Source organism: Ictalurus furcatus, chromosome 1 (genome assembly GCF_023375685.1).
Source record: "Ictalurus furcatus strain D&B chromosome 1, Billie_1.0, whole genome shotgun sequence".
In the NCBI taxonomy this organism is placed as follows: domain Eukaryota; kingdom Metazoa; phylum Chordata; class Actinopteri; order Siluriformes; family Ictaluridae; genus Ictalurus; species Ictalurus furcatus.
In genome coordinates this window covers 32,609,870-32,623,716 of record NC_071255.1, presented here as the reverse complement: position 1 = coordinate 32,623,716, position 13,847 = coordinate 32,609,870, and positions in this window count along the sequence as shown.

Sequence of the window (13,847 nt, the reverse complement as noted above, 5' to 3'; positions counted from 1 at the left end):
GTGGTTTTGGTGCACACAGAGAGGTAGCCATATGGAAAAGTACCTCATGCCCACGGTTAAATATGGTGGTGGCTCTTTAATGTTTTGGGGATGTTTTTCTGTGAGAAGACCTGGACATTTTGTTAGGATACATGGCATCATGGACTCTATGAAACAGAAAGCTTAAAATGGGCCATAGTTGGATCTTCCAGCAGGAGAGTGAACCAAAACATATATCAAAATAAACACAAAAATAATTTACTGACCACAAAATTAAGGTCCTTCCCTGGCCATCCTAGTGCCCTGACCTGAACCCATAGAAAACCTGTGGGGTTCAAAAGATTAAACAATTAAGACCATTTTCCACAGCCTTCTTTGCTCATATTTACCAAGGGTGCCAATATTAATGTAGGGCACTGTATAGAACATACTGTGTCTAAGTCTGAGTCAGTGTGTAATGTTATATATAACCCTTAAATCTTAATTAAAATCCTTATCAGCTGTTGTTTTTAATCAACCGTAATGAAGAGCTGATGATTATTTAGAATGACCCGTTAATGACCTAGTTATTCTGAGGAAATAAGATCTCTGTTTAATTACAGTTAATCCAGCGGAAATACACACGCTTGATTTGACCGGGAACAGAAAAAAAAAAAAAAAAAAAAGGTACCCAGTAGTGTAGAATGAAACTAGATAACACTATACACAATAATGCACACTTACACACTTGTAACAGTACAAACAAATGGTACAAAGGTTAAAGTTAGCGGTGTATACCTATTCTCATGAATTAATGGAATGAAATCCATCCAGGCCTCCTTTGCTTTTATAAATATAACAATAGAAATCGTCACAAAAGAGCTTTACAAAAATCCGAATGTGGCTATATTTAGATCCCTAATGAGAAAGCCAGAGGGGACAGCAGAAAGAAAAACTTCCTGAGACGACACGAGGAAGAAATCTTGAGACACAAATGGGAACCCGTCCTCTTCTGCGTGACACCGGATCGTGAGATTAGAAATCATTATGGTACACAGGTGTAGAAAAGTGAAGTCAAGCAGTACTGAGTGTGTTGAAGGATGTTTGGCAGTATGAGCAGATTATGAATAATGAGATGAAAAAGTGTGAAACTTGGTTGAAGCCAATTCCTCATGAGATCTGGTTCCATCTTCCTTAAAGTTCCCTAATGCTTTTGGACCCATTTATCAACCAATGATCTTTATGCCTCTGGGGTTTTTACACTCCTGAGAACGAACACTTACTCAGATCTCATGTTCTTAGCTGTGTCACTCTCTTTCTTTCTGTAAGTGTGGACATGAGTTTGGGTGTGTATGCATGTCTAGTTGGAGCGCTCTGTACATTTCCTCCAATGTACAATGTATGGCCAAAAGTATGTGGACATCATACCCATATGTGGTTCTTCCAAAAATGTTCCCACAAAGTTGTAAATAAACAACGGTTTAGCATATTTTTATAAGCTGTAGCATTACAGTTTCCCTTCACTGGCGCTTAAAGACCCAAACCTGCTCCAGCATGACAATGTGCACAAAGCGAGCTCCATGAAGACATGATGTGTTACGGTTGGACTGGAAGATCTCGAGTGTCCTGCACAGAGCCCTGAACTCAACCCCACTGAACACCTTTGGGATGAACGGGAACACCGACTGCACCCCAGACCTCCTCACACAACATCAGTGCATGATCTGACTAATGCTCTTGAAGCTGAATGATCACACATGATCCCCACAGCCGCACTCCAAAACCTAGTAGAAAGCCTTCCCAGAAGAGTGGAGAACCAAGACCATATTAATGCCCGTAGTTTTGGAATGTGATGTTCAACAAGCACAGTCATGTCTCCACATACTTTCGGCCATATTGTGTATCTTACACTTGATTCTAGGCAGTTCTGGCACTCGTGTCACTGTCTGCTCCTTTAACGGCTCTGTTTTGGAGTATCTCATGTATAATGTACGTTCTCGTAAAGAAGGTTAGATCGTTAAATCTTTAAGGGTTCTTTGTTTGTCCCTTTGTGAATTTACCCCAGTCCATCACAGAGCACCAGAGACACACGCATTCACGCACTCTTCAACAATTTAGTGTAATCATCTGCCTATATGCATGATTTTGGATGGTGGGAGATGGGAAATCCGATGAAAACGCACACGAATATGTGAAGAACATGGGAAACTCAGGACAGACAGTAACCCCTAATTTATCCATCTGGGGCTTAATAAAGTATTATCTTATCTTATCTTATCTTATCTTATCTTATCTTAACCCAAGCTCAGGATCAAACCCAGGATCGTGGAGCAGAGAGGTAGCAATGCTACCCACTACACACGACTATGCTGCTCTGCTGGAACACATTAAGGAAAATAAATTGTCATTTCAAATGACTTAAACCTACACATACATAAAATGTTTCTTTGTTCATTTTTGTTTCAAATTTTATGGGGTATTTTGGGGTGTGTTGCCATATGGCAACATCGTACCACGTTGGAAAAAGGCCGACTGAAAGTCTTTTTTTGTTGTCGTTGAAGCAGCAGTATATATCACATTTGCAGGGCTTAACTCCTTACAACAGGTTTTGCACATTTCTTTTGTTAAAGTGAATTTACATCCTGGCCTACACTTACTTTCAATCCCTCTCTCTCATTGGGATATGAGTGAGTTTTTGTTTTGTTTGTTTGTTTTTTTTATTAGCGGTACAATTATGTACTTGATACTAAGTACATAATTGGTGCAACTGAAATCCACCTACTATGGAAAGTAGAATAGGTTTTCTTTAAATTCTAAAAAGAGAAAAATCCAGATAAATGGCATGTTGCTATTTGGCAACAGTATACAGTAGAGGGTTAAACAATTATCTTATTATCCTGGAAGTTGATTATCCTGAATTAGTTTAACTCCATCCTGTGACAAGGACTCACTAACTTTCCCCACCTTATCAACACCTTGCTCACTGGAACTCTTGCACGACCTCAAACACTCACAAACACACACTTCCTGGTTCACTGCTATATAAACTGCTCATGGACATTCATTCCATGCGAAGCCTCGCCAGTCCTTCTGTAGTGTGTGAGTTGTGAGCCTTGATATTTAGTATTGCCTTGATATACATACAATATATACCTTTTGCACTTTTTTGCCTTTTGTAAATATATATATTTTTTTAAGTTAAAAAAAACAAAGACCTTTGGCCTTGATGACTCTGATTGCTAGTGTTTTTGTCCTCTGCATGATTTACCGCCATAATGGTGATTGTGATTTCTGTTTGCATCTATCTCTATCAAAACCTCTTGCTAACAGATCCTCCATTTGACTCTGAGTCTCCACTGTTACACCTCCGTTCACAGTCCATCGTGACCTTTATGAAATTGTGTCAATATTAACCCTTAGAATACCAAGGACATGTCAGCGTGTCTCATAACTACACACCTTCCCTGCTAGATTCACTGTAAATTACTGAATAATATCAGAATCACTGTATTGGAGAGGTACACTTACATGTACTAGGGATTTGTCTTGGTAGACTGGTGTAACATAGATAGATCGCATATACAAATAACACAAAACAGTACCAATAACACAATATCATGGTACAAATACAAATAATTGAAACTATATTTGGTGGTTAAGGTTCTGGGTTACTGATCGGAAGGTCGGGGGTTCAAGCCTCAGCGCTGCTATTGTTGGGCCCTTGAGCAAGGCCCTTAACCCTCTCTGCTCCACGGGCGCTGTATCATGACTGACCCTGCGCTCTGACCCCAACTTCCTAACATGCTTGGGTATGCGAAGAAAAGAATTTCACTGTGCTGTAATGTATACGTGATTAACAGACTCATTATCATTAAACAGTACAAATGATGGTACAACAACGTAGATACAAACTTAAACCATGTAATATGCTTTATGATGACTAAGTGAATAATAAGATGTGACTATGGGGTTAAACATGTTGAAAAAAGTTATGACTCAACATCTGTTAGTGTGGTGGAACACGCAGACTGTTTAGTCTGAAAACACAACCCTGACATCATGCAGGAAAGCTCGATAATCAAAGACAGCCGAGCTGAAATGTCATAACATTCTTTTTTTTGAACTGAAGTCATGTTTGTTCATGAGAAGTTCTGAGAGTCAGGACTCGTGAGCAGATCTAAAAAGTGCGTGTTGTTTTGTTCTGGGTAAAACCTGCAGTGCGTGGGGGTTTGGTTACTGAAAAATGATCCACAACCTCAGTGAAATCTGTCAGTCAGGATTGTATAGATGTATAATCATTGGGCTATCTGCCATACATTTCACTTATAGTGTCCTTTATTTGTTTCAGAGTGTCATTTTCTGTCATGAAACATGCCTTAGCACTGACATTTTACCACTAATGATTCCTACACACTTCACATTCTGTTGGCAAAAACATGACAGTTTCCATTCTGGGAAAATGAAGTCCTTCCGCTCAGTCCGGTTTATTTGTAGCTACATACAGTACTGTGGAAAAGTCTTAGGTATGTGTAAAGAAATGCTATCAAATCTAGCATACAGAGCAGGAAACTGAAACGCATTAAACAAAGTCAGTATTTAGTGTGACAACACTTTGTATTTAGGTTCATAAGGTACATTTTGTGCAGTTTTGTATGGAAATTGGGTGTTTTTTTAAGCATCTTGGAGAATCTGTGACAGTTCTTCTGGAGGTTTTGACTGTCACGCTTGCTTCTGTTGCAGCACGTGAATCCTGACAGCCTTCATGGTGTTTTTGCTTTTTTTGTCTCAAACATTGTCTATTATGTAATATATTACTGAAATACAAACACTTTTCTGTAGCATTTCATTTTTGTTGGAAAAGTGGCAAACTAATGTTTGGAAATTTTACTCAGCCAATAATGCAGAAGCCATAAAATAAACATCTAAACAAAATTTGTATTTAAATAAATAAATAGGATGTCAAAGACTTTTGCACAGTACTGTACTGTACTGTCTACTGCCTTCTGCTGCTACTACTACTACTACCACTACTAGTACTACTACTACTAGTACCACTACTACTACTACCACTACTACTACTACTACTAATACTAGTACTACCACTATTACTACTACTACCACTACTACCACACTGCTAGTACTACTACTACTAGTACCACTACTACTACCACTACTACCACCACTACTACCACTACTATCACTACCCCTACTGCTACCACCACTACTACCACTACCCCTACTACTACTAACACTACTACTACTACCACTACCACTAGCACTACTACTACTAACACTACTACTATCACTATTACTACTACCACCACTACTACCACTACCCCTACTGCTACCACCACTACTACCACTACCCCTACTACTACTAACACTACTACTACTACCACTACCACTACCCCTACTACTACTAACACTACTACTACTACCACTACCACTAGCACTACTACTACCACTACTACCAGTACTACTACTACTACTACTACTACTACCACTATTATTACTACTACCACTACTACCACCACTACTACCACTACTACTACCACTATTACTACTACTACTATTGATGCTACTACCACTATTACTACTACCACCACTACTACCACTACTATCACTACCCCTACTACTACTACCACTACTACTACCACTATTGATGCTACTACCACTACTATTACCACTATTACTACTACCACCACTACTACTACCACTACTATCACTACCCCTACTACTACTACTACTACTACCACCACCCCTAGTACTACTAACACTACCACTACCACTACTACTACCACTACCACTACTACTACTACTACTACTACTACTACTACCACCACCACTACCACCACTACAACCACCACCACTACTACCACTACTACCACCACCCCTACTACTACTAACACTACCACTACCACTACTACTACCACTACCACTACTACTATTACTACTACTACTACTTCTACCACTACTACTACCACTACTACTACCACTACTACTACTACTACCACCACTACTACCACCACTATTACCACCACTGCTACCACTACTACTAATACTACTACTACTACTACTACTACTACTACCACTATTACTACTACTACCACTACTACCACCACTACTACTATGTAAGTGTAAAAACTAAGTGTAAACACTTAACCTAATCAACAGTAAAAATAAAAACAGCTGTGAATAATGACGACACATGAGGGACACAACCAATGACAAGACAGGGGCAGAGACAAGGCATAACCCAAAACAAAACACACGTATCAAAAGGTAAAGTCAATGTCACTATTTTCTTCCTGGAGAAGACGATATTTCAGGTAAAATCTGGTCATTCACGCGGAAGATCTTGGAAACGATTGATCATCGCAACAATTTCTGCTCTTACACCCCAGTGTCTTTCCTTTCCCGAGTCTTTAAATGTCCTGCTTTACTATCACAGACAGCTTCCTGATTATCAGTCGTGCAGATATACTCATCTCAATCACATCGTCTTGTCTCACTGAGAGGTCTCGCTAATAAACTAATGCTATATATTTTATGGAAACATGATATTTTAAACACTTCATCTTTTCATATTGATAGGTACAAATGATACAAACAGTAGAGATGGTACAACAATGTATATACAAAATTAAACAATGCATTCTGCTTTATGATGAATAACTGAAGAATAATCAGCAAATCTAAGGGGTTAAACATCTTTACAGTGCCCTCCATTAATTTGGCACCCTTGGTAAATATGAGCAAAGAAGGCTGTGAGAAATTGTCTTCATTGTTTAATCTTTTGATCTTTTGTTAATAAATTTCAGAAAAATACTCTGCTCTGATGGATATCAAACAATTGCAAACACAACACAGGTTTATAAGAATATATTCTTATAGGAGAGTCTTCTCCTATAATGCCTGATGAGGTTGGAGAATACATGGCAAGGGATCTGAGAGCTTTCCTCCATACAGAATCTCTCCAGATCCTTCACATTTCGAGGTCCACGCTGGTGGAGTCTCCTCTTCAGTTCACCCCACAGGGTTTCTATGGGGTTCAGGTCAGGGGACTGGGATGGCCATGGCAGGACCTTGATTTTGTGGTCAGTAAACCATGTTTGAGTTGATTTTGATGTATGTTTTGGATCATTGTCCTGCTGGAAGATCCAACCACGGCCCATTTTAAGCTTCCTGGCAGAAGCAGTCAGGCTTTCATTTATGAAATGTAAAAGACTGACAATCTCATGCTTATGGATTTGATCCTACTAAAGCACTTATAGGAATGTTCTTTGAGACATTACACAGAAAAATGTGGCCTTGACCTCCATTATGGTCTGTTCACTGCCTATTACTCTTCCATTGTAGAGTATCAACCAGCGGTGCCTTTTCCTTCTGAGAATAAGTACATTTCAAGCGGGCCATTAAATATTAGACTTTGGAGAAGCAGTAAAGCGCTTTGTGCAGTAAATAATATTATATAATGTTGATTGTAAATTCTAAAGCTTTTATATTCTAAAGCCTCAACAAGAAGAAAATAAACAGCTAGTAAAACGTATTCTGATTAGAATAATAAAGCCTTTGCTACCGGTGTTCAGTGCTATTCTCACCACTAGAGAGCAGCACTGTGTTGACTCTGGCAAAAATGTTGCTCAAAAAATGTACTAAGAATTATCCCTTAGTAGCTATATCATCTAAATAAAATCTAACGGTTAGGGTTACATGTGAAATCTCTAATCACATTTTTACAGAGTATGCAATGCTTTGTAATGAGTATATGACTGGATAAGTTTAAATTCAATTTACATTTGAGATTAAATGAAGATAACATTTGATCTATCTGTATTTGGTTACTGGCTTCTTTCATTTTGTATCACAATGTAAAATTTGGTCTATTTAACTATTACACAGCCTAATATGTAGTTCCATGGTAACCATTAGGAAATAAAACTAAGAACATTTAAGGCCTAATGGAAGAACTTGTTAACCACGTAACTGCATTTCATCTGAATTGTGTCTTCGTTATGAAGTATGGACTTTGCCTCGCTACTGCATTAAACATACAATCACATCAGCTGCTGCACCAACATATCAGCATATCATCATATCTTTTAGCATATCAGCATACAGCGCCCTCCAATAATATTGGCACCCTTGGTAAATATGAGTAAAGAAGGCTTCGAAAATGTGTCTTTATTGTTTAAGCTTTTGATCTTTTGTTTAAATAATTCACAAAAATACCCTGCTCTCATGGATATCTAACAATTGCAAACACAAGACAGTTTTATAAAAAAAAAAAGATATATATTTGTTAAATTAGGTGTGCCACAATTATTGTCACCCTTTTAGTCAATACTTTGTACTATCTCCCTTTGGCAAGATAACAGCTCTGAGTCTTCTATAATGACTGATGAGGTTGGAGAATACATGGTAAGGGATCTGAGAGCGTTCCTCCATACAGAATCTCTCCAGATCCTTCACATTTCGAGGTCCAGGCTGGTGGACTCTCCTCTTCAGTTCACCCCACAGGTTTTCTATGGGCTTCAGGTCAGGGGACTGAGATGGTCATGGCAGGACCTTGATTTTGTGGTCAGTAAACCATGTTTATGTTGATTTTGATGGATGTTTTGGATCATTGTCCTGCTGGAAGATCCAACCACGGCCCATTTTAATCTTTCTGGCAGAGGCAGTCAGGTTTTCATGTAATATCTGTTGATATTTGATAGAGTTCATGATGACATGTATCCTAACAAAATGTCCAGGTCGTCTGGCAGAGAAACAGCCCCAAAACATTAAAGAGCCTCCACCATATTTAACCGTGGACATGAGGTACTTTTCCATAAGTCTACCTCTCTGTGTGCACCAAAACCACCTCTGGTGTTTGTTGCCAAAAAGCTCTTTTTTGGTTTCATCTGACCGTAGAACCCGATCCCATTTGATGTTCCAGTAGTGTCTGGCACACTGAAGACGCTTGAGTTTGTTTTTGGATGAGAGTAGAGGCTTTTTTCTTCAAACCCTTCCAAACAACTCGTGGTGATGTAGGTGATGTCTGATTGTAGTTTTGGAGACTTTCTGAGAGCAGAGTATTTTTGTGAATTTTTTTTTAACAAAAGATCAAAAGGTTAAACAATAAAACCATTTTTTCACAGCCTGCTTTGCTCATATTTACCAAGGGTGCCAATATTAGTGGAGGGCACTGTAAAAATTACGACTCAACATCTGAGCTGAACTCAATTAATGAATCATATTTTATGAAAGTTTTAGACACTTCATGTTTTCATACTGACATTTAACAAATTTAAAATCCAGGTTCATTTTTTATTCATGCTCATTTATAAATGCCCACTTACCCTCTTCAGTAAACTCTCTGGAGAGTAAAATCTCAGTCATCAGAGATTTGGACTGATGACGACAACCCTGTGACCCAAACCATCCTTTTTTTTTGCAGAATGAAATAGAGTTAGTCTGATAAATGTTCCAGTGTTGGGTTATTCCCCTTGGACTGCAGTTTATACTGTATTTGTAATTCCCTCAGCTTGGCTACTGAAGCATTAATCCATCCATCCATTCATCAATCCATCCATCAATCCATCCATCCATCCATTCATCAATCCATCCATTCATCAATCCATCCATTCATCCATCCATCAATCCATCCATCAATCCATCCATTCATCCATCAATCCATCCATTCATCCATCCATCAATCCATCCATCCATCCATCTATCAATCCATCCATTCATCCATCCATCAATCCATCCATCCATCCATCCATCCATCCATCCATCAATCCATCCATTCATCCATCCATCCATCCATTCATCCAGCCATTTTCTGCACTGCTTATCCTACACAGCGTCACAGGGGAGCCTGGACCCTATCCCAGGGAGCTCGGGGTACAAGGCGGGGGACACCCTGGAAGGTGGGGGGGGGGGGGTGGCGGTTTCAGCGCGTAACAGGCACAATCGCACACGCACACATACACACTCACACACCCATTCACACACTACATACGAATCAGAAATCAGCCAACTGGGTGGCAGCAGTGTTCAATAAATAAATTCACAGTTAAAAAGGCTTCCTCCACCAAATGTACATGATACATGGCTATTTTTTCTTTCTGTTTTTTTTTTTTTTTTTTTACATTTTAAGATCAATACAGGCTCTCATGCATAAAATTGGAAATTAGCTCAAACACCAACTGCTTCAGACCTACTTTTTATTCAAAACAAAAAAGATAGATAGATAGATAGATAGATAGATAGATAGATAGATAGATAGGTAGGTAGGTAGGTAGGTAGGTAGATAGATAGATGGATAGATGGATGGATGGATAGATGGATAGATGGATAGATGGATGGATGGGGCTGAAATTCACTCACATATTTAACAGCCAAATGTAAAAGACTGACAATCTCATGCTTATGGATTTGGTCCTACTAAAGCACTTATAGGAATGTTCTTTGAGACATTACACAGAAAAATGTGGCCTTGACCTCCATTATGGTCTGTTCACTGCCTATTACTCTTCCATTGTAGAGTATCAACCAGCGGTGCCTTTTCCTTCTGAGAATAAGTACATTTCAAGCGGGCCATTAAATATTAGACTTTGGAGAAGCAGTAAAGCGCTTTGTGCAGTAAATAATATTATACAATGTTGATTGTAAATTCTAAAGCTTTTATATTCTAAAGCCTCAACAAGAAGAAAATAAACAGCTAGTAAAACGTATTCTGATTAGAATAACAAAGCCTTTGCTACCGGTGTTCAGTGCTATTCTCACCACTAGAGAGCAGCACTGTGTTGACTCTGGCAAAAATGTTGCTCAAAAAATGTACTAAGAATTATCCCTTAGTAGCTATATCATCTAAATAAAATCTAACGGTTAGGGTTGCATGTGAAATCTCTAATCACAGTTTTACAGAGTATGCAATGCTTTGCAATGAGTATATGACTGGATAAGTTTAAATTCAATTTACATTTGAGATTAAATGAAGATAACATTTGATCTATCTGTATTTCGTTCCTGGCTTTTTCTTCTTCTTCTTCTTCTGATATATATGCATATCGGCATGTCTTCAAACATATCAACATATCAGCATATCAACATATCTCTCCAATCTAATAGAAGACAACAAAAATAATACTAGATTCTTATTTAAAGGTGCTTCAGTCAATGTTTTTCATTTCTTACTAGTATGAATAGTGTATACAAGTATGTAGAAATTATCTATCTATCTATCTATCTCTCTATCTATCTATCTATATATATATATATATATATATATATATATATATATATGTATGTAAACCACTGTCTCAGAAACCTGCCTTCTGGTCCAGAATGTTTGTTTGTATTTGGATTGGCCTCTTGTCAATCATTTTATAGACACGCCCCCAATGCCCCTTCACATCCTCATAAATCAATATGAGGTGATATTGCATGTTTTTATACTTGCTTTCAGGTAGTTAATTGTCAGATTGTGCTTGAAAATGATGTCATGACAGTCCTTGCTAATGGTAACTCTAGTTGAACCACTATAAGTTTTGGTGTTGGAGCTTCGTGTACATGGGTGGGACCTGGGCTGGCTCGATGGGTAAAAAAAAACCAAAAAAAACATTAAAATCTTATTAAACTCCACAAATCTTACCTGATGTACATTTAAAACAGTTGCAAAGTTAACGAGACAGCCAGTTCAATCTAGAGTTCGTCCCTAAAAATATTAACGTCAAAATCACCGGTGTTGATTTAACACCCACAGTGTTGAATTCACACCCTACAGTGTTTATATAAGTCCATTGGACTCATATAAGTACTCTGGCTGTTAATTCAACACTAGGGATTTTACTGTGTAGATCTGGTACCTACACAATTCACGTCCTCTTTTTAATAAGAAATACTACCAGTAATTGAACAGTATTTGAGTCTCTGTTCACTATAATAAGTTCATCATTTGGCATTGACTATGTTACAAAATCTTTTTTAACTATTAATGTAGAAGCTCGATTTTGACCCGTGTGAATTTTCAAACTACAGGTCAATATCAACCCTTCCTTATATCTCCAAGAGCCTAGAAAAGATTGTGCCTATGCAGCTGAGCCTATACTTGCATACATATCACATACGATAAAAATATTTCAGTCAGGGTTTAGGCCTTATTACAGTATTGCTATACATTTACATTTACATTTATTCATTTAGCAGACGCTTTTAGCCAAAGCGACTTACAAATGAGGAAAATACAAGCAAAGCGATATATCAAGCAGAGAACAATACAAGGAGTGCTACCGTACAAGATCCGTTAATTGAGTTCCAGAAGAAGTAAAGTGCACAGAGTAGAGGTGTAAGTGCAAATTTTTATTAAATTTATTTTTTTTTTTATGAATTGGTTAGGTGTTCACGGAAGAGGTGGGTCTTTAGCTGTTTTTTGAAGATGGTGAGAGATTCTGCAGGTCCAGATCGAGGTTGGAAGTTCATTCCACCACTGAGGAACAGTTAGTGTGAAGGTTCTGGAAAGGGACCTTGCGCCACGCTGAGTGGGAACTACTAAATGTCGGTCACTGATCGATCACAGATTGCGTGAGGGAACGTAAGCCTTCAGGAGAGTGTTGAGGTAGGGCGGTGCTGTTCCAGACAAGGTCTTGTAGGTGAGCATCAAGGCCTTGAATTTGATGCGGGCGGCTACAGGAAGCCAATGGAGGGAGATGAAGAGGGGTGTGACATGAGTTCTCTTGGGCTGGTTGAAGACGAGGCGTGCTGCTGCATTCTGAATTATCTGGAGGGGTTTGACGGAACTGGCCGGGAGGCCCGAGAGTAGTGAGTTGCAGTAGTCCAGTTTTGAGATAACAAGAGCCTGGACTAGTATCTGTGTAGCCTGTTCGGTGAGGTAGGGTCGGATTTTCTTGATGTTGTACAGGATGAACCTACAGCGCTGGTTAAAGTAGTAAATGACTTACTACTGGCTTATAATCATGAGTGTCTTCTTGCTTGCATTGCTTGAATAACAGTGACTTCTCTATTCATACATAAGTAAGTAAAATTACCCAGAGCTCTTATCTAAGCCCACTGCTACAACCCCCCCCCCCCCCCCCCGCCACACACACACATTTCATTGCTACCCTTTACAATTATTCATAAAATTGGCATGAGATTGATAACATTTAGCAGGGAAAGTTTGAGACATTCTGAAAGTCATTTGCATTTTTATTTTTAATCTGTCGGCAAATGCAAACAATGTGTTGAATGACCGAATACAGAACAATCGCTTTGTCTAGTATGATTTATAAATTACTTTAGTAGCAGTATTATGCCATTTTTCAAAGCTAACATCCTCAAAAAACAAGCAACACACTATTTAAAGGTGCTTTAGGTAAGAATTTTTTTTTTCTTTCATGTATAGGTCTGTAAAAATTAGGTCAGTTTGACATTTTAATTATTATTATTATTATTATTATTATTATTATTATTATTTTTACTCCATGAGCTCACCAGCATCAGGATCTTAGGTGGCCTGTAGATTATAACTTAAAGGTGCAACCGTCGATTGTTTTTATTCATTACTTGTACAAATCATTTGGAAATTATGTAGAACATGACCAACAAACACAAACAAATAAACAAACGAACAACAACAACAAAAAACACGCCTTAGTAAAAGTTTTTAAAGTCGCTTTCTGTTTTGAAAACTGACTTCCGGTGTGTTTGTGTTTGTGTTTGGATGTGCTTCCAAACACAAACAAGGATTCAGGACCGGAAGTCAGGTTTTCTCAGCAACTTTATAAATGTTTTCTAAGGTGGTGTGTTTTTTTTGGTCATGCCCTACATCATTTCCATGTTAATTCTACACATAAGGAATTAAAAAAACATAGACTGCTGCACTTTTAAGTAGTAATGTTAAG